The sequence below is a fragment of the Palaemon carinicauda genome, chromosome 44, assembly GCF_036898095.1.
Source record: "Palaemon carinicauda isolate YSFRI2023 chromosome 44, ASM3689809v2, whole genome shotgun sequence".
Lineage (NCBI taxonomy): Eukaryota > Metazoa > Arthropoda > Malacostraca > Decapoda > Palaemonidae > Palaemon > Palaemon carinicauda.
In genome coordinates, this window is record NC_090768.1 from 36,199,321 (window position 1) to 36,222,057 (window position 22,737).

General features: G+C 47.8%; 1 long non-coding RNA gene across 2 annotated transcripts in view; it reads right to left on the minus strand.

Annotated features, from left to right (window-relative positions):
- Positions 1–22,737, minus strand: part of LOC137634535 (uncharacterized) — a 77,545-nt gene that overhangs the window by 34,862 nt on the left and 19,946 nt on the right. For both annotated transcript variants that reach the window (XR_011042523.1, XR_011042522.1), the window contains exon 2: positions 20,946–21,117. This is a non-coding gene — a long non-coding RNA (uncharacterized lncRNA). The remainder of the gene's footprint in view (positions 1–20,945; positions 21,118–22,737) is intronic.

The window sequence follows — 22,737 nt, forward strand, 5'->3', positions numbered from 1 at the left end:
TTTCTAAAACTGCCTTGCTAATTTAAGGGTGCATCTTACATTTATAGCGTCTTATGACACGGGAAATACAGTATGTAACAAAAAAAAAAAAACTCCCCCAGGAGGAACACCTCATCCGCGATGGGAAAGGCGACCACCGAGCGAACATACATAAAATAAGAACTGCACCCTCCCTTCCCCAGTCGACATAGACGGGAGAAGGGGAGCAAAGAGTAACTGTAATAAAACAAGAATTGCAATTATTTAAATCAACTAAAAATATTCACTAATAGGAAGAACCACTGATCCTCCGAAGGGAAGTGTTCCCTGTGGAGAAGAAGATGAAAAGTCAACTTACAAACAATTATAATTTCACTTGAATAAATAAGAAAAACAATCAGAAGCACAACCTATCCCACGAACGCGAAAGGTGCTCCCCCGGTTAGTATACAGTCGGAAGCCCATAAAAGGTAAACGGCCTTGAGAAGAGAAAGACTGAAGTCAATCTCTGAAAGGCCACACTCCCTTCCCTCGGTAATCCATGTGTTCCCCGTGGAAGAGGGAAAGGCGAAGACAACATTTGAACGAGCAGGGTCCAAACAATTATAATTTCCTTGCGGCGGCAGCAGAGTCAACGGTAGGTTATCTGCCGACGGGAAGACCGATGGACAAGGGGGGAGAGGTCGGAAGGGAAGGTTCCCCGGCCTTGCGCAAGTGTCTTAAAAACTTGCCATAAACGTTATCCCACACAAAGCACAAACACTGGATGGCAGTCCAAAATAAACAAGGAGGAAGAGAGCTAACAACCGGTCTCCATCCGAGCCAAAAGTAAAGTGAGCTAAATCACCGATGTGAGCGAAAGCGGTAGCAAGCTATCCCCCCTACCCCCGCTAACTAGCGGTATGGGGAGTTAACCCTCGCTAAATTTCAATGGCTCGTCATTTCCTCTTCATCGAAAGTAATACGCCTAAATAAATAGCGTAGGTTTGTATTACAGTTATGGAACAAATTGATATTAAAATCAATAAAATTGTCATTAAAAGTATTATTATTATGATTAAAATAAAATGAAGTGTTGGTCCTTGTCAATTAAATGGAAGACATAAGAGTACAGTATTAGCCATTAGCGCTAGAGCTGAGGAAATGTCGTACCTCTTTGAACGCTGACGCAACACTGAGCACTGACACAGAAATTGGGCCGGCTCATCAACATGACAAATTCGAAGATAATTTGTATTTTTCCTAACCATACAAACCTTAGCTATTTACATTGGGTTTACCTTTTAGCGCAGCTGAAATGACGAGCCAATAGTTTTTAACGAGGGTTAATTACCCCTGCGCTAGTTAGCGGGGGTAGGGGAAGGGATAGCTTGCTACCCCTCCCCCCCACACACCGGTGATTTGCTTCACTTCACTTAGAGGTAGGACTTGACTTGGGGGCCAGGGCTGGCGGGCAAATATGTGTAAATAGCTAAGGTTTGTATAGTTAGGAAAAATACAAATTATCTCCGAATTTGTCATTTGTTCCGTAACCAAAATACAAACCACGCTATTTACATTGGGTGACTTACCCCTTAGGAAGGGTGGAAAGTCCCCAGCCTTACTGACTTTGGCTTTGCCCGGGGACTCCATCCCTCAGTGGGTAGCACTGGAGAGAAGGAGCCCCTGCACCTCACAAGTTCCTTGCTTCGCTAGGAACGAGTGGCCTACATAAGTTGTGTGTGGAGGAAAGTGTGACTCGTCCTATGAAGTTGACCTTGAGACCTTTAGATAGGAATCTAGGATAGGACGTTCCCAATACCACCTCGTCAGGGTATGGGGGACGCAACCGTATTAAGCTTAATACTAGGAGCACAAGGAAGCATGGGTTACCTGCAGAGATCGAGGTCAGCTATGCGAGGACCAGGATGCTGCTTCCCCAAGAGGGGAGAATGAAGAAAGAAGTAAGGGTCAGACATACTCTTTCATTCACGCAGACTAAAACCAGGTAACAACGCCCTCAACCTACTGCTACTTGTCCATAAAGGAGCCTGAGGTTAGACCAGTTGTTGTGCAGCCACCACAGGGCTAATAGAAAACGTATCGAGGCTCCTGTGGGTCACGTCCTGCAGGTAGTGGGCTGTGAAGGTCGTCTGACGATTCCAGACCCCAGCTTGAAGCACCTGCGTCACAGAAAAGTTTCTCTTGAAGGCCAGGGACGTAGCAACACCCCTGACATCGTGTGCCCTAGGGCGACGTGACGGAGGAGGGTCTGGATTCAAGGCGTGGTGGATAACCCTTCGAATCCAAGCTGAGATGGTGTTCCTGGTGACCCTCCTCTTCGTCCTGCCTGTGCTCACAAACAATGCTCGCACTTGAGGATGGACTGCAGCCGTTCTCTTCAAGTAGTACCTCGGACACCTCACTGGACATAGTAGCAGCTGGTCTGGGTCGCTTGTTACAGAGCGGAGACTCGCCATCCTGAAAGAGTCGAACCGAGGATCCGGCACTCCAGGATTCTGAGTCTTGGCCACAAACTCAGGGACGAACCTGAACGTTACCTCCCCCCATCCCCTTGAATGGGCGATGTCGTACGAGAGACCATGAAGTTCGCTAACCCGCTTGGCCGAAGCCAAAGCGAGCAGAAAAGCCGTCTTCCAAGACAGGTGGCGATCGGAGGCCTGGCGTAATGGTTCGAAGGGAGGTCTCTTAAGAGCCCTGAGGACCCGAACCACGTTCCAAGGAGGAGGTCTCACTTCCGACTGGGGGCAGGTAAGCTCATAGGTACGTATGAGTAGAGAGTTCTAGCGAGGAAGAAATGTCCACGCCTTTCAGCCTGAAAGCCAAGCTTAAGGCTGAGCGATAGCCTTTCACTGCCGAGACAAAAGGCGCATTTCCTCCCGCAGATATACGAGGAAGTCCGCTATTGCTGGAATAGTGGCATTGAGTGGAGAGATACCCCTCCCACGACACCAACCACAAAAGACTCTCCACTTCGCCTGGTAGACTCCCTCAGAGGACTTTCGCAGGTGTCGAGACATTCTCTCCGCAACCTGTTGCGAAAAGCATCTCTCCGTGAGGAGACGCTGGACAGTCTCCAGGCGTGAAGGCGAAGCGAGGCTACGGCCTTGTGAGGGACGTTGGAGTGGGGTTGTCTGAGAAGCTCGTGTCGTGGAGGAAGTTCCCTCGGAAGCTCCGTCAGGAGCTGCAGAAGGTCCGGGAACCATTCCGCGTGATGCCATAGCGGAGCTACCAGAGTCATCGAACAGTTGACCGATAGTCTGGTCCTGTTGAGCATCCTTCTCATCAGACAGAACGGTGGGAAGGTGGGAAGGCGTAAACGTCGATGTTGTCCCACCGTTGCTGGAAAGCATCTTGCCAGAGAGCCTTGGGGTCCGGGACTGGGGAGCAGTATAGAGGCAGCTTGAAATTCAACGCTGTCGCGAACAGGTCCACGGTCGGGGAACCCCACAAAGTCAGGACTTTGTTGGCTATCTGAGGATCCAAAGACCACTCGGTACTCACTATCTGCGAGGCCCTGCTCAGACTGTCAGCGAGCACATTCCTCTTGCCAGGAATGAAGCGAGCTGATAGTGTTATCGAGTGGACTTCGGTCCACCTCAGAATCTCTACTGCAAGATGGGATAGCTGCTGCGAAAAAGTGCCTCCCTGCTTGTTGATATAAGCCACTACCGTGGTGTTGTCGCTCATCACCACCACGGAATGACCCGCCAGGGTCCGTTGGAACTGTTGAAGAGCCAGAAAGACGGCCTTCAACTCTAGCAGGTTGATGTGCAGCCACTTTTCTGATTCTGACCAAAGGCCTGAGGTCCTCTGGTTCAGAACGTGCGCCCCCCACCCTTCTTTTGACGCATCCGAAAACAGTGTCAATTCCGGGGGGAGGACGAGAAGACTCACTCCCTTTTGCAGGTTCTCGTCGACCAGCCACCACCGCAAGTCCGTCCGTTCCAAAGATCCTATCGGGACTTGAACGTCCGGGGAATCGGATCCTTGACTCCACCGGGACTTGAGCCGCCACTGCAGGGATCTCATCCTGAGGCGGCTGTTTGGAACCAGACAAGCCAGGGAGGACAGGTGACCTAAGAGACGCAACCACGATTGGGCGGGAAGCTCTTCTCGCCTGAGGAAGGGTTCCGCCACCCTCCTCAGCCTTGCTATCCTGTCGTCTGATGGAAAGGCTTTGTGGAGATTGGTGTCTATCAGCATGCCTAGATAAACCAGTCGTTGGGACGGCTGCAGAGAGGACTTCTCGAGGTTTACCACGATCCCCAGATCCTGGCAAAGACCTAGAAGCCTGTCTCGGTGCCGAAGAAGGGTCGACTCCGAGTCTGCTAGGATCAGCCAGTCGTCCAGATAGCGAAGGAGACGAATGCCGTCCCTGTGCGCCCAAGATGAAATCAGGGTGAACACTCTGGTGATTGATTGATTGATTGATTGAAAGTTTTCTGGCATCCTGACATCTAAGGTCATTGACGCCGATACCATTTACCGTATATGAAAATTAAAAGAATTCGATTAAAACCATAAAAATTAAGACGTTATTACAATAGTTAAATAGTTTTCAGAAGACCTGCTTCTGAAATAAATCTAAAAATTCCGCTTGCATAGTAAGACACATCATGTCCAAGAATCTTGGCAAGGATAAACCTGCCATCCTCACCTCGAGCCTCAAACAGATATCTATTTCTTAAGTTAGTAAAATTAGGGCATTCGGTCAACAAATACCTCACTGTTAAAGGTACTAATCAGTGCTCGCAATACGGTTGGTGTTGGCCCTTCAGCAGAAACTCGTGTGTCAACCGTGTGTGACCAATACGCAGACGACAAAGAGTCGTCTCCCATGTTATACCTCCAAGGTGATATGATATTTGTTACTTCCCTCATTTTATTGCCATCTTGACTATCCCAGTGCTGTTGCCATTTATCACAAACCAATTTCTTGATGTAAGGTAGGAAATCGTTACACGGAATGGGATACCTCCTTGGTAGCAAGTCGGATGCCGCATTCTTCGCCAGTAAATCGGCCATCTCATTCCCAGACACACCTACATGTGCTGGAACCCAACAAAATCGAACTGTTATACCTTTCTGTCCAATAATAAAAAGCCATTCTAAAATCTTTAAAACTAGAGGGTTACTAGAATTAAAAACTTCTAAAGCTTGAAGAACACTCTTTGCATCACTAAAAATTGTAAAATGATATTTTAATTATAAAATAAATTTTTGAATATACTTACCCGGTGAATATATAATAGCTGCTGCTCAGCGGCTCGACAGAAAACACACTCAAAAACTCGCGAGCGATCGCTATGAAGGTTGCGGGTGTGCCCACCAGCGCCAACTATCGGCCAGATACCACTCTTGCATGTAAACAAACCCTTCAATTCTTCTCGTCCCGCTGCGTCTCTATTGGGGAGGAAGGGAGGGCCTTTAATTTATATATTCACCGGGTAAGTATATTCAAAAATTTATTTTATAATTAAAATATCATTTTTAAATATTTAACTTAGCCGGTGAATATATAATAGCTGATTCACACCCAAGGCGGTGGGTAGAGACCAGAGTTAATTAAGTTTACAGCGTATATGCTAAGAGTTTTTGACAGTTATCAATATAACAAAACCAAAATATATAGGTACCTGGTAAGGAAGTTGACTTAGACGATTACTCTGCCTTGTAAGTCTGTCTTCCTCACGAAGCCCAGCGATCCTCTTAGGATGCTGAAGGACTCCCAGGAGCTGAAGTATGAAGGGTTGCAACCCATACTAACAGGACCTCATCAAACCCCTAATCTGGGCGCTCTCAAGAAATGACTTTGACCACCCGCCAAATCAACCAGGATGCGAAAGGCTTCTTAGCCTTCCGTAAAACCCATAAAAAACAATATCAAAAACATTTCAAGAGACAGATTAAAAGGATATTGGAATTAGGGAAGTGTAGTGGTAGAACCCTCACCCACTACTGCACTCGCTGCAACGAATGGACCCAGTGTGTAGCAGTCCTCGTAAAGAGTCTGGACATCTTTCAAGTAAAATGACGCGAACACTGACTTGCTTCTCCAAAAAGTCGCGTCCATGATACTTTGCAGAGATCTATTTTGCTTGAAGGCCACGGAGGTTGCTATAGCTCTAATTTCGTGCGTCTTAACCTTAAGCAAAGATCGGTCTTCCTCATTCAAGTGTGAATGAGCTTCTCGTATTAAAAATCTGATAAAATATGACAAAGCATTCTTTGACATAGGCAAGGATGGTTTCTTAACTGAACACCATAACGCCTCAGATTTACCTCGTAATGGCTTAGTACGAGCTAAATAGAACTTAAGAGCTCTAACAGGACATAACACTCTTTCCAGTTCGTTGCCTACGATCTCTGATAAGCAAGGAATATCAAAAGATTTAGGCCAAGGACGAGAAGGCAGTTCATTTTTGGCCGGGAAACCAAGTTGAAGAGAACAAGTGGCTTTTTCTGTAGAAAAGCCGATGTTCTTACTGAAGGCATGAAGTTCACCGACTCTTTTAACCGAGGCCAAGCACACCAGGAAAAGAGTCTTAAGAGTGAGATCCTTCAGGGAGGCTGAATGTAATGGCTCAAACCTGTCTGACATGAGGAACCTTAGGACCACGTCTAAGTTCCATCCAGGAGTAGCCAAACGACGTTCCTTAGAGGTTTCAAAAGACTTAAGGAGATCTTGTAGGTCTTTATTGTTGGAAAGATCTAAGCCTTTATGCCGAAAGACCGAAGCCAACATGCTCCTGTAGCCCTTGATCGTGGTAGCTGAAAGGGAGCGAACTTTTCTCAGGTGTAAGAGAAAATCAGCGATCTGGGCTACAGAGATACTGGACGAGGACACAGATGCTGACTTGCACCAGTCTCGAAAGACTTCCCACTTCGACTGGTATACTCTAATGGTAGAAGCTCTCCTCGCTCTTGCAATCGCACTGGCTGCCTCCTTCGAAAAGCCTCGAGCTCTTGAGAGTCTTTCGATAGTCTGAAGGAAGTCAGACGAAGAGCGGGGAGGCTTTGATGGACATTCTTTACGTGGGGCTGACGTAACAGATCTACCCTTAGAGGAAGACTTCTTGGAAAATCTACCAGCCATTGAAGTACCTCGGTGAACCACTCTCTCGCGGGCCAGAGGGTAGCAACCAACGTCAACCTTGTCCCTTCGTGAGAGGCGAACTTCTGCAGTACCTTGTTGACAATCTTGAATGGTGGGAATGCATATAGGTCCGGATGAGACCAATCTAGAAGAAATGCGTCTATGTGTATTGCTGCTGGGTCTGGGACTGGAGAGCAATAGATTGGAAGTCTCTTGGTCATCGAGGTTGCACAGAGGTCTATGGTGGGTTGACCCCAAGTCGCCCAAAGACTCTTGCACACGTCCTTGTGGAGGGTCCATTCCGTAGGAATTACCTGACCCCTCCGACTGAGGCAGTCTGCTAAGACGTTCAAGTCGCCCTGGATAAACCTCGTTAACAGGGAGATGCCTCGATCTCTTGACCAAATGAGCAGGTCCCTTGCGATCTCGTACATCGTCAGGGAGTGGGTGCCTCCTTGCTTCGAAATGTATGCCAAGGCTGTGGTATTGTCGGAGTTGATCTCTACCACTTTGTTTCGAAGGAGACTCTCGAAGTTCATCAAGGCCAGGTGGACTGCCAAAAGCTCCTTGCCGTTGATGTGCATGCTCCTCTGACTTGAGGTCCACAGACCTGAGCATTCCCGACCGTCCAGGGTCGCACCCCAACCCAAATCCGACGCGTCTGAGAATAGTACGTGGTTTGGGTTCTGAACTGCTAGGGAAAGTCCCTCTCTCAGACTGATATTGTCGTTCCACCAATTCAGGCATGCCTTTACTGGTTCGGAGATCGGGATTGAGACCGTCTCTAACGTCTTGTCCTTTTTCCAGTGAAAGGCTAGATGGAACTGGAGAGGTCGAAGGTGTAGCCTTCCTAGCGGGACAAACTGCTCCAGGGATGATAGAGTTCCTACTAGACTCATCCAATTCCTGACTGAGCATCGTTCTCTCTTCAACATCAGTTGGACTTTGAGCAGGGCTTGCTCTATTCGGGGGGCAGACGGAAAAGCCCGAAAAACTGGACTGTGAATCTCCATCCCCAAATACAGTATAGTTTGGGATGGAATCAGCTGGGACTTTTCTAGGTTGACCAAAAGTCCCAATTCCTTGGTCAGATCCAATGTCCAATGAAGATCCTGCAGACAGCGATGACTGGACGAGGCTCTGAGAAGCCAGTCGTCCAAGTACAGGGAGGCTCGGATTCCCGATAAATGGAGGAATTTTGCTACATTCCTCATAAGCCTCGTAAACACGAGAGGAGCAGGACTTAGGCCAAAGCACAGGGCCCGAAACTGGTATACCACATTGTTGAAAACAAACCTCAGAAACGGTTGGGAATCTGGGTGTATGGGGATGTGGAAGTATGCGTCTCTTAGGTCGAGAGAGACCATCCAGTCTCCCTTTCTGACCGCTGCTAAGACTGATTTCGTGGTCTCCATGGTGAACTTTGTCTTCGTAACAAAGACGTTGAGTGCACTGACGTCTAGCACCGGTCTCCAACCTCCTGTCTTCTTCGGTACTAGGAAGAGACGGTTGTAAAACCCCGGTGATTGAAGGTCCGAGACTTTCACCACCGCTCCCTTCTCTAGCAAAAGAGACACTTCTAGGTTCAGGGCTTGTCTCTTTGACTCCTCTCGGTACCTGGGAGAGAGGTCGATGGGGGAAGTCGCTAGAGGAGGTTTGCGTACAAATGGAATTTTGTACCCCTCTCTGAGCAACCTCACAGATTGTTGGTCTGCGCCCCTCTTCTCCCAGGCTTGCCAGAAGTTCTTGAGTCTGGCACTTTTCTGGGTTCATCTACATCTGAAGGATGATCCTCAGGCTGAGGGTCAGCAACGTCCTCATCTGAAGGCTCTTCATCTGACAACTGCTGAGAAACAAGCAAAGGGGTTGGCAATGCTTGACACGCAGCGTCCACACGCACTGGTGCATTAGTAGCGGACCAGGACGCAACGTCGTGTAACTGCTTAACAGTCTGTGAACTGTCAACAACAACAGGTGCGGGAGGACGCTCGGCGTCCACTCGAGACTGTTTTGACCGCCTAGTCTGAGCAGTCAAAACAACTCTAGACTGCGGTGGTTGACGCTCAGCGTCAAAACAAGTCAACTCCGCTGGTTGGCGAACGTCCTGAACGTCAACAGGAGCATTAGGAAGTGGCCTAACGTCCAAATGCGGCTGAAAATCAACACGTGACCGCATCGAGTGAGGCTCTACATATCGTGACTGATGTGACTTAGCTACGCCAACGTCAACAGGAAGCACCAAGGTTCGTTTGGGCGGCTGAAGGCCAGGATCTCGATGAGATAAACGGCTAGGCTCAACGTGAACCTTATCGGCAGAATAGTCTTCCATAAGGGAGGCGAGCTTAGTCTGCATGTCCTGCAGTATAACCCATTTAGGGTCCACGGGAATGGGTGCGGTAAACGACGGGGTTAACGTCTGAGACGGCACAACCTTGCCTACACCAAGACTCTCTGAGCCTGTGTAACGTTGCTGCTTAGGCGGCGAGCAGTCATCCGATGACTGCAACGGGTCAGAACTGTCCCAATGACTACATCCAGGACGCTGGACCTGTCCTGAAGGGACCGACTTTCGCTTAAGGGGCCTAGAAACCTTGCTCCACGGTTTCTTATGCGAAAAGCCTTCGGATGACGAGGAGAAAATGGGCTCTCTCGTCTTATGGTAGGGGCGATCTTGGTGAGATACGCCTGATACCATAGAGGGAACGTCTGTTCGCTGATCAAGGCCTCTCGAACCCATAAGTCGTACGACATTACTTCTCCCCTGGGCTTGGGAGCTTGCAAGAGGTCTCGGACTAGGTGAACGACAGGCACGAACAGACGAACCCTCGGTCGCAACACTGTTCACAACACTTTGCGCACTAATCACTTTCCCACTATTTTCCGCTGTGGCACTCTGACACTTAAGCTCCTTAACGTCAGCCATGAGTTGATTACGATCAGTTGCTAACGCTTCAACTCTTTCACCCAAGGCATGAATAGCACGTAACATGTCTTGCATAGATGGTTCCTGAGTGCCAGAAGGGGGGTTAGGTACAACCACTACAGGGGAAGGATTAGGGTCAGGGGCATGTGGAGAGGAAAAATCTACTGACCTAGAGGAACTCCTCCTTACCCTATCTCTCTCTAGCCTACGAGCATACTTATCGTATTCGAGCCAATCGAATTCCGAAAGGCCCACGCATTCCTCACACCGATCTCCCAATTGACAGGTTTTACCCCGACAATTGGAACACACAGTATGTGGATCGAGAGAGGCCTTTGGAAGACGCCTATTACAGTCCCTAGCATTACACTTACGAAATCTAGAGGCTTGTGAAGCGTCAGCCATTTTGAATTAGTCAAAGAAAGTCCAAAAAACAATCCAAGTCATCAACAATTAAATCTGTCTAATAAAGAGTTCAAGAGTTTAAGTTGAGGAAAAACACCTGCACTGCGAAAGCTCAAACCAAAATGAAGTACTTCACCAAATATGTTGAGAAAACTCCAGGTTATACAGCGAGTATTGATACGTCTTGTCGTCAAGGTCGACAGAGAAGAATTGAAGGGTTTGTTTACATGCAAGAGTGGTATCTGGCCGATAGTTGGCGCTGGTGGGCACACCCGCAACCTTCATAGCGATCGCTCGCGAGTTTTTGAGTGTGTTTTCTGTCGAGCCGCTGAGCAGCAGCTATTATATATTCACCGGCTAAGTTAAATATTTAAAAATTACCCTCCTTTTCCAAAGCTATTTTCTCAATAGCGGTTAATATGCCATACAGTTCGGCAGTAAATATGGAAGCTGTTAGAGGAAGTGCACCTCTACAATTAAAATCATTACTATGTACTCCAAATCCAACGCCAGCATCAGATTTGGAGCCATCAGTATATATAAAAGTCGATCCCCTATGTTCTTCGACATGTTCCATAAAAAGAGACCTGGATTTTAAGTCAGTCATATTCTTCTTAACTCCAATAAAGTATTTACAAAAAGATATGTCAGGTAATTTCCATGGAGGCGTTGATGATACATTGAATGGAAGCACCTTATTTCTAATTATATCCAGATTGTTTAATAATTGTTTCACCCGAAACCCAAAAGGTTGAGGAGATTTTGGGTGCAGCTCAAAGTAGGTTGAGTGTCTTACAAGGCTTGCAGTCTGAAAGGCAGAAGAATTAGTGAGTCTTTGCAATCTAAACCAATACCGAATAATAGAGGACATTCGGTAAAGGTCTAGAGGCAACTCCCCAGCATCAACGAGGAGACTTGTGATAGGAGAAGTTCTAAAGGCTCCTGTGGACAATCTAATGCTAGCATGATGTATTGAATCTAATATTTTTAACCGGCTTGGGGTTGCTGACGAGTATATTTTGCATCCATAACTAATTTTGGAAAATATCAAGGCCTTGTATAATTTTAAAATTGTATTGCGGTCTGCCCCCCATGATGTATGGGACAATACTTTTAAAAGATTCATAGCTTCAACACATTTAGCTTTTAATGCTTTTAAGTGAGAAACCCATGTAAGCCTACAATCAAATATCAACCCTAAAAATCTAGCTTCACTTGCACATGGGATCCGTTGACCTTTGATGTATATATCTGGGTCTGGATGTACTCCCCGTATACGACAAAAATGGACAATTGTAGTTTTACTTGTCGAGAACTTAAATCCATTCATATCGGCCCAATGGGTAATTTTATCAATAGAGAGTTGGATTTTTCTCTCAACCATTGCCATTCTGGCCCCAGCAAATGATATGGAGAGATCATCCACAAATAATGTTGCGAGAACATCCCGGGGAATGACTGAGGATATCCCATTAATTGCTAGAGCAAAAAGGGTCACACTCATTACACTCCCCTGAGGAACTCCTTCCTCCTGGCATTTACTCTGTGATAGAGCTTCCCCAACTCTCACTTGGAAAACTCTATGTGAAAGAAATGACTCGATGAATAGTGGTAGCTCTCCTCTCAATCCGCACTCATGGATTCTTTTAAGTATACCGTATCTCCATGTGGTATCATATGCCTTTTCAAGATCAAAAAAGACTGTCACATGGTGCTGTTTGGAAGCAAAGGCTTCACAAATGGAGGACTCAAGTTGTATCAGCACATCAGTCGTTGAGTGCATTTTCCTGAATCCACATTGAATGGGTGATAAAATACCCTTCTTTTCAAGGTACCACATCAGTCTTACATTGACCATCTTTTCCATGTTTTTGCACAAACAAGATGTCAATGCAATTGGCCTATAATTTGCTGCTAAAAGCTTGTCCTTACCGGGTTTTAAAAAGGCTAGAATAATGGCTAGTTCCCAAACACTTGGATAACTATGATCATGCCATATTCTATTAAAGATGCTTAAAATAAATAACTTTGTATTAAAATGTACGTGTTTAATCATTGCATATGAAATTCCATCGGGTCCAGGGGCTGTATCGTTACACATAGCAAGAGCAGAATCAAACTCTCTTTCAGTAAAAGGAGAATTATATGACTCTTGCTTTCTTGTTGCAAAATTTAAAACTTTCTTTTCTTCAATGCTCCTATACTGGTGACCAGGAGCTGTTTGACACTTGCAAGATACATTTGAAAAATGGTCAGTCAGGGCATTGCTAACTTCGGTTGCTCCAGTCATATACTGGCCATTTATCTTTAACACTGGTGGTGGGTTTGGGGTGAATTTGCCTGCTATCTTTTTGACTTTCCTCCACACTGATGAAGTTGGTGTTCTACTGTTAATGGAGGAAACAAATGACATCCAAGACTGGCGCCTAGCTTCTTTCATGGCACGGCGGAACTGTGCTCTACATTTCTTGTATATGACTAAATTCTCCTCAGTATGGCGCATGCGCAATCGAGTTAAAGACTTTCTTGTGGCTCTGTGCAGGGCAGTTAGTTCAGATGACCACCAGGGGACTGGTCGTCGTCTGAATATCCCTGTTGTTTTGGGAATGGAATTTACTCCTGCTGTATGAAGAGTTCCATTGAGTAAGTCCATGGCATCATCAACACTTTCAAACTGTTCTGCATTTCCTTCAATTTCACTTAGCTCCCGAAATCTATCCCAGTCCGCCTTATCAAGATTCCATCGAGGCGTTCTCTGTAAAGGTGGACCATTGTTGGTGTTTATAATGATTGGTGCATGATCACTAGTATGCCAATCATCTAATGTTCTCCAATTAAAATCGAGAAGACAGTTAGAGCTTGCAACTGATAGGTCAATGCAGGACAAGGTACCTGTCTGTACATGAAAATGTGTGAGCTCTCCTGTATTGAGGCGTCCGACATCTTCATTCTCCAAAATTGACGAAATAATATTACCCCTTGCATTTGCTAAAACATCACCCCATAAGGGATGTCTACTATTAAGGTCTCCTAGTAAGAGAAAGGGTTGTGGGAGTTGTTTAATCACTTCTACTATATTATCATATGAGATGTTGTCATTTGGAGGCAAGTAAAGAGAACAGATTGTGTATTTTCTCCCTATATCAATCTGTACAGCCACTGCCTGCAGAGGGGTACAGATAGACAAAGATATTTGGGGAACATCTCGACGAACGTATATAAGACTTCCCCCATGGCTCCCTGCTCGTTGATCATATGGTGTCCTATAGCTAACATACTCTCGAGGACAAGGAGTATTAGCATCGAGCTTGCTTTCTTGTAGACATACTGTTATAGGGGAGTGCTCACGTATGAGGAGCTTAAGTTGTTCATATTTCGCCCTTAAACCCTGGCAATTCCATTGCAGAATAGAAGAAAAAACTATGGTTTATTTTTTGGAAGACACCTTAGATGAAGTCTTCCCATTGGCAATATTTGATCTAACAATATTTCCCGGAGGTAACTCTAGAGAGGATCTTGATATAGTGGGTTTTGTGTTTCTCTTTTTCTTTGTGTCCTTTTGATCTAATTGTTGAGGAGGATGGTGGACCTCAACTTGAATTTCTGATTGGTTCAATTTACCTTCTAGTTGTTCAGAAACATCAGCAGACAAGATATCATATTTATTTGAAGTTGTGACTTTAAGGTTTCTTATGGTAGGAGGCGAGAGAGATGGAGGTCTCTCTCTTTTTCGATTAAAAGGTTGTGATCTATCAGGTTTTTGCACCTTCCCCACTACAGGTTCACCAGGTAAATTGGTTTCAAGTGCAACCTCCATCAGATCAGGCAAGGACACGGCCTGTGAGAGGTTTGTACTATTGTTTAAAATTGGAGTAGTTAGCTTTTGAATAATTTCCAGATCTTTAAGTATCCGTTTTGCTTTTCCTACAATTTCTGGATATATTTTTTCGATGGGCCTTTCAACCTCTTTAACTACTTTCATTTGTTTCTTTATCTTAGAAGTAGAGATATAATTTTCATCTGTGTGGTTTAGCAAGTTTTTCTTCAGAACCATTGAAAAAGGTTGCCCTGGTCTTATTTGCTTTTCAAGAGCTCTTTTACGAGCCTCTTTAAAAGTAACCCTTTCCATGGTCCTAATGGCCTGAATTTCTTTTTCAAAAATAAACTTTACACAGCTTTTAGATGTAGCTGGGTGTGCTTCCCCACAATGTATGCAATTAGGGTTTTCTATGCATACTCCATGACTACTTTTTCCACCGTTGGCACAAACAGCTGGCTTGTTGTTTAGTTTTTCTTTACATTTCTGGCTTAAATGGCCATACATTTGGCAATGATAACATCGCAATGGTGAAGGGATGTATGGTTTTACCTTCAAAGATAGCCAACCAGCTTTTATAACATTTGGTAATCGGCATTGATCAAATGTTATAATCAGAGTAGCAAGAGGGATACGTTGTTCTCCAACTCTCTTTCTCATTCTGACTACTTTAACTACTCCTTGATTTTTCAGTTCATCCTCAATTTCTTTTTCCTCTAGATCCAACAATTCTGGAGCATATATCACACCTCTACTCTGGTTGAAAGTAGGGTGCAAAATGCATTTTATGCTATGACCATTCAATGTTGTAAGTGTTTTCAACCTTTCACCTTGTACTGGGGACAGTGTCTCTATCAAGAGACTTCCATTTCCCTGGGGTAGAATTTTTGGCTGCCCTCCACATAAAGTAACTATTTCCCTATTAGCTTTATATCGGAGGATGTCAGTCCTCCTATGCCATGTGGCCCAACACGAGAAGAGGCTTCAGCGGGGACCAGTCCTCTATTAGAGAGGGGCTGCCTCTCTTAAGGTGGGCGTACACTGGTCAGTGGGGGTAGTTAGCCCCTCCCACCGTCGACTCCAATGCCTGGCGTCACCCATTACCTGCAAATATGGGTGACTTAAAACCGGATCACTAGAACCCGACTCTTAACAGACTTGGTCTGCACCCAATGGGGTCTGCCAGAGGGTGATGGCATCTAAATTGGCACAGGTTGAGATAGAATGCAGTCCATCCCACACTGTGCCAAATCCAAAGCAGCATCCAAAGTATAATCGAACATGCCAAAGTCGTCAACAATATCGAGCCCAAAAGGAAGAGATGGGAGAAAAAAGACAATCAAAAGTAAAAGAGAAAGTGCTGACTGATTTAGTTGGATCAACAGCTGGGCACCGAGGTCCAATGGGAAGTAGTTCCCACTGTTCATTAGAGCACAGCTGCTAATCCCTAAGCCCCCCATCCTCATCAAGGCTTCAGCATCTGGGGGGAACACTCTGGTGAACACCTGAGGAGCTGTGGAGAGACCGAAACACAGCACCTTGAACTGGTAGATCTTGTCGTCTAGGCAGAATCTCAAGTACTTCCTGGAAGACGGATGGATTGGGATCTGGAAGTATGCGTCCTTGAGATCCAGTGTGCACATGAAGTCTAGAGGTCTCACCGCAAGTCTGACCGTGTCCGCTGTCTCCATGCTGAACCGAGTTTGCTTGACAAACACGTTCAGAGCTGAGAGGTCGATGACAGGTCTCCAGCCTCCAGACGCCTTCTTTACAAGAAAGAGTCGACTGAAGAAGCCTGGGGAGCCGTCGACGACCTCCTGGAGAGCACCCTTCTTGAGCATGTCTCGACTTCCGCCCGAAGGGCCAGCCCCTTTGCCGATCCCGTGGCATAGGAGCTCAACGACACTGGATTCGCTTTCAGGGGCGGTTGAGATGTTATGAACGGGACGCGATAGCCTTGACCAATCACTGAAACCGTCCAAGCATCGGCTCCCTGTTGCTGCCACCTGTGCACGCAACGTTGAAGGCATCCCCCCACAGGTGGACACGCAGGGGGACTGCCACTCCTAGGGTTTGCAGCCACGGCCGCTCCCTCTAGGAGTCTTACCTCCCCTGGAGGACTTACCGCCCCTCTTGACCTTGGCTGGAAAGGGCTGGGGCTTAGACACCACTTTCTTAGCTGCCGGTGCCTGCTTCGGTGCCTTACGAGGCTGCTGCTGCTGTTGCTGCGGAGCTGGAGGCTTATAGGGCCGAGCTGTAAGGGCCCTATGGAGGAGGGAGTCCGTGCTAGATTTCCTCCACCTCTCAGCCGTTCGCTCCATATCCTGTGGCTCGAACAGATTTTCCCCGAGGAGGGAAGCATGTCTGAGCCTACAGACATCCACGGCGGGGACCTTCGGGTGGAACCTCTCGGTTACCGCATCGCGCCGCTTCAAAACCGAGTTGGCCCACAGGGTGGTGACCTGGTGCGCCAGGAACTTGATGGAGCGGGTGCCCGAGAGTAAGAAGGTCTCCAGGGCCTTCCTATTGGTCTCCTTAGACAAGTCCTCGGAGCGCAATAGGATGCCCAGAGTTCCTAGCCATATATCCAGCCACGAAGTGGCCTGCATGGCACACTTCGCGACCTTCTCATGGCTCAGGATCTCCGACGCTGAGAACGACACCTGCCGGGCAGAGCTTCTCGAGAGGAACTCCCTTAGCCAGCTCTTCCACGGAGTGATGGAGAGGAAGAGCGAGACTAGACTCACCCAAGATCTCAAAATACCTCCTCTGCTGGAGACGAGGAGGTGGGACGAGTTTGTTCCCGGCAGAGGACCGATTGGAGGAGGCTAGAATCGCGAGCTGGGCGTTGGCCCTGGCTCTGGCCCTCTTCAATCCCCGAGACCAGGGAAGAGCCGCACTGGTCGTAGGGGCCTTATGAACATCGAACACTTCGTCTAGGACAGTGTCCTTGCCTTCTCGGGGGGCGATCACGGGGTCCATGAACCCGTTGAGTTGCCTCATCAGGCTCAGGACCTGCCAGAAGGCATGTTCAGATTCCTGCTGGTCTCCTCCTTGCGGGCTGGCAGCTAAGTCTCCTGTCCCCGGAATCTCTTCCTGGGGCGAAGCGTGGACGTTACCCCGGGGAGCAGCGGGTTCCTGGCGAAACCTTGAAGACGATTTTGGGATGGTCTTGGAGTCCTTGGGTTCCCTCCTGGGAGGGATACAGGAACCCAACAAAGAGGTTCGGAGAGCCCCTTCCGCGCGAGACGATTCTCCTCCATGAAGAGAAGGCTTGCCCCTTGGTGCCGAGGAGGAGACTATCGCCTCACTGGACTCACCCGATGACGGAAAAGCCTCGTCCACGGGAGAAGGAGAAAACGCCTGCGAAGGGGAAGGGGCCTTCCCGACAGACCTCTTAGGAACCAACTTCTCCCTGGGGGAAGTCACCACGAAGTCCACTCCTCTCTTTCTCTTCAGCGTAGGTGAGGCAGCCGTTGGTTTGTCCCCCTGATCGGCGAGTGCTGGCTTCATAACCCTCACTAACGCCCGCCATCAGTGGACCAAACCAAGTCTGTCGCTCCACGGACACGGAGTCCGAAATCTTCGCTGGAGGGAAAGGGATCGGGCGATCCTTCGGAGTGGACACCACTGGACCTGCCTGAAAGGGAAAGGGGGAAGAAAGACGCACTGACCTCTCTGAAGTGTTTTCCCTGTTCTGCACAATGGTTCTGCGCTTTGGTGGAGGCGATTCTGAGCGCGGTCTGACGACACACGTTCCTGCTGCTGTCACTGGCTGCGAAATTCGGCGCGAACGGTCGAGCGGGCGCGCAGGCGAACGGTCGTGCGGGCGAGCGGTTGCGCGAACGCGCAGGCGAACGGTCGTGCGGGCGCGCAGACGAGCGGTCGCGCAGGCGAGTGGTCGCGAGGGCGCGCAGGCGAGTGGGCGCGCAGGCGAGTGGGCGCGCAGGCGAGTGGGCGCGCAGGCGAGTGGGCCCGAGGGCGCACAGGCGAACGTGCGCGTGGGCAAGCCGGCGAACGAATGCGTTGGCGCGTCGGCGAGGGAACGCGCTGCCGCACGGGCGAGCGAGAACGCTCCGAGGATCGCTGGCGACGGTGGTCAGGAGACCTGTAGCGCGTGGGAGAGTGATTGCAAGCAGGCGATCGGTGGTGCGCTGGCGAACGCTGGCGCGCAGGAGAGCGATGGCGCGTTGGCGCATGGTGACGCGTTGGCGAGCGATAGCGCATGGGTCGCGTAGACGAACGCCCACGCGAGGGCGAGCTAACAGAGGGCGACCCATGTCCTTCCAGATCCTCTGGGCGACGGCGCGTTGGAGAACGCATGCGCGCAGGCGACAGGTCACGTGCGCGGTCCGGAGATCGCCGATGTTCAGGTGATCGCTGACGCGTAGGAGAACGCTGACGAGCAGGCGATTGTTGAATCATCTGTGAACGCTGGGGACCTGGTGATCGTTGGCGAGCAAGAGGGCGACGCGTGGAATCCTGTGAAGGAACAGTCGGCGCGGCGCGTTCACCAACAGGAACAGGAAGCGCGTAGGCGAATATGTGTTTTAGAAACACGCGCTGGTGAACGCGAGCGATGTTGTGCAGGAGCAAGCTGAGGATCGCGAGGGCGCTCAGGAGACTGATGGCGTGCAGGGCGCATAGCAGGAACTGCAGGATAATCGGAGACCACAGGGGAGCGCTGGCGAGCAGAAGGGCGATGGTCCTCAGAAGAGCGCTGACGAACAGGAGAGCGCTGACGGTCAGAAGAGCACTGACGAGCAGGAGAGCGCCTGTGCGCTAACACTGCAGAAGGGCGAACAGGGGAACGCTGGCGCGCTGGGCGCTCTTCAGGAACAACAGGTTACAGGATGTCCTCAGGAGAGCGCTGGCGAGAAGAGGGGCGATCATCAAGAGAGCGCTGGCGAACAGGAGATCGCTGACGAACAGGAGAGCGCTGACGAGCAGGAGAGCGCCTGTGCGCTAACACTGCCGTAAGGGAAGAATCCCTTTGCCCCGAAGGGATCGTTGCCCATCGGGTGACGAGGTCAGGTTGCTGAACATCTGCCCCAGAAGCTGAAGGTCTGGAAGGCGTAGGAGACCGATCCCCAGAGAGGTCTAATGAAGCTGGAGCTGCAGGCTGTTTACGGCGAGGAGAGTTCCTTTCGGAGGAAGAAGGAGAAGATCCAAAAAGGCGCCTCTTAGCACCCTTATAGGGAGACGGGAGGCCCTTGCGACGTAGCGGACGGTGGGCCTTACGGCAAAGGCGGCCACGAGGAAGATCATCAGGACCATCAGTCCTCCGAAGGGGAGTCTCAGTCAAAGCACTCCCCTTAGCAGGAAGCTGGACAGCAGAAGAGCCTGTAGGACTCCCTTCCCCCTTCGAAGGATGTACGGAAGGGGGAGGAGAGCCGTCAGCACCAACCTCCCCAACTGCACCTGCAGAGGATTGCCCCGCCCCGTCGGAGGCCTCTGCCACCACGACGTCGACGATAGACAGAGGATCTACCTCTGCTATCATCGGCGACTGCTTAATGTAGGCCCCCAACTGGACAAGGTCAATCAGGGCAACCCTGGAGGGCAAGCCCTTAAGCCCCAGGGAAGCCCAAATCTGTAAAAGATCATCGTTAGACAAAGATTCATCAATAACCTCCCCCGGGGGAGGAGGAGGAGGAACCGCCCCGCTATGGGAGGTGACGCCCTCTCCCCCAACCCAAGGTCGGGAAACAGAACTAGGGCCTGCGCTCCCACTCGGCCGACTCTCCTTATGAGCCGAGCGAGGGGGAGCTTCGGAGGAGGTTTGGGCGGCGAAAGAAGAGTCCCGAGAACCTTCCTCCTTCAAGGCAAACCCGGAAGGAGAACGGTCTCTCTTGGACTTCTTCTTACGCCAGCGGCCAAACCTCTCCCACTGGGAGGCAGACCACTCCCTGCACTTATTTTCCTGATCACACCGTCGGCCACGACACTGCGGGCAAAGGGTGTGAGGATCAGTGTCCACGGCCAACATAAAAGTACCACAAGGGCGGCCGGCAATTCCAGGACATGTACGCATAGTAATCATAAAGGTGGTCAACTTCAAACACACACACACAAACTGTAAAAGAAAACAGAAAAAGATTAAAGGCTGTCAACGAGGACGATGGACAGACACGTCTGTTCATCGCCGGAGCCAAAAGTGAAGTGAAGCAAATCACCGGTGTGTAGGGGGGGAGGGGTAGCAAGCTATCCCTTCCCCTACCCCCACTAACTAGCACGGGGGTAATTAACCCTCATTAAAAACTATTGGCTCGTCATTTCAGCTACGCTAAAAGGCAAACCCAATGTAAATAGCGTGGTTTGTATTTCGGTTACGGAACAAACATAAGTTAAAGGCTAGGAAAAACATTTGGGAGCGGAGAGAGACGAATGTCTATTCTCACCGAGCCAAAAATAAAAAGTGGCTAGATAACACAGGTGTGTGTGTGAATAGGATGGCCAGCTACCGTGCCTATACCCCCTGCTTACTAGCAGTATGGTAGTTTATACCTCACTAAAAGTCTTACGGATAGTTTCAGCTTCGCCGAAAATATATTCCCTAATAAATAGCGTAAAGCTTTGTGGTAGTGTCAGAACAATTATTGATTAGAAGATGACACTTCCAGAGCTTTGAGCAATGAGTAAATGCAATACAGTATACATAAATGAATAAAATTTACTGATAGGGCAAAATTGAAAAAATGAGAAGCAACTACGTACTGTACCTGCGAGACGAGACCATATGTTTCATTTACATCCAAGACAAGGCAGCACAATAATAGTGGCAGCGCATTGCATTATAGCAGCATACTGCGCATAAGCTGAGTATGTGAAGTATAAGTAATACTGTATGCTTTTTGGTGCATAATATTTTGCCCATCATCATCATTCCAAAACCTATCAAAGGAATATAAAAATTGTTTGAAACATGGAAATATAGGCTAGTATAATTGAAAAGCCCTATTTCTTCATACTAATAAAAAATGTACACTTTTAAACAGTTTGTATAAAATAAGACAGTTATACTGTATAATGTATTTTATGGTGCTTTGAACGTTTTTTATAATGATTTTTGGCAGAAATTCAGTTTTTGAGTCATGCTGTGTTGACTACCATAATTGAAAAGCTAGGTGTTTGGTATACATATCATCACCATCAGTTACACCTTCAAATATACCATGTACCAGTCTAATTACTGTATATGATATTTGGATTAACTTTTTTAAGCTTTGTTGTTTCCTCCAGTCATCATTATAAAAAACCTGATATCGAAATTAAAAACAAAGTTACTGTAATCAAAACCCCATAAGCCTACTATAATAATAAAGAAACACGATTAAAACACTGGAGCTATTGTGTGCCAGGACTAACGCACGCACAAAAAACGTGATTTTTCAATTCCATTTCCTATGGAGTCGTTCAGGTAAAATTTTAGTTATTGATGGCACAACATTTTGAACAGAAAAAAATTGTTTGTAAGACTGTCTAAGAATGGGGATACTCTTTTAGAAATCTAATAGTTTTTGCTCCGCCATACGTTCTTTTTGCTTGCGGTAAAAGAACATCGAGCTTCTATGTACTGGCAGGCGGTACATGCTAAGCTGAAAACGATAACCCCATTCATTGTTATTTCTTAGTTAGTCAAGTTTTTATTTGCAATGACAATAAGTCATTTTTGAAGAAAACAGACTTTTTCTATAAAAAACCTGATTTTTAATAGAAAAGTTTTTTCTGTCTATAACTATAATAAAAGTCGTCCATAGCCTTGTGCTATCGTACTACAAATACTCCCTTACTTGATTAAGCATATTTACCTATATATTGGTACGCCAAAGTAACACTAATTATGCATACCATAACCGAATGAACGTATTACATGAATTTATTACCCGATATCAAAGTCTATGAAATTACACAAATAGCTCTAGAACTATACAGTAAGGTCATCTGTCCTGATATAGGCTCTGCTTAAGTCTAAAAATTTCCAACCTTAATGTGGCAGCATTATGCTCAGTATCCAAATAGGTCTCAGTTTCGGTGCTACTTTAGCATGAGGTCTAAGGCTCTTCAGTGTGAGATCGACCTCCCGCTAGCACTTTAGCGTGAGGTCTAAGGCTCTTCAGTGTGAGATCGACCTCCCGCTAGCACTTTAGCGTGAGGTCTAAGGCTCTTCAGTGTGAGATCGACCTCCCGCTAGCACTTTAGCGTGAGGTCTAAGGCTCTTCAGTGTGAGATCGACCTCCCGTTAGCACTTTAACGTGAGGCCTACCTCCCGTGAGCACTAACGATGACGGCTACCGCTGTTTAATCCTAACCTAACCTAACGGTATTCTTGGAGGGAGGGACTAAAAAAAAAAACATAAATACCTGACCTAAACAGGTTTAATCGGTAAAATTGAGGCCCTTTTGGTCGGCTGGTATATTAGGTTATATCTCACTGACTTTTTATTTGCGATGGGACGAAAATAAATGAGATTTTCGAAGAAAAGGAGCCCTTTCATTTGCCTACTACAGTAT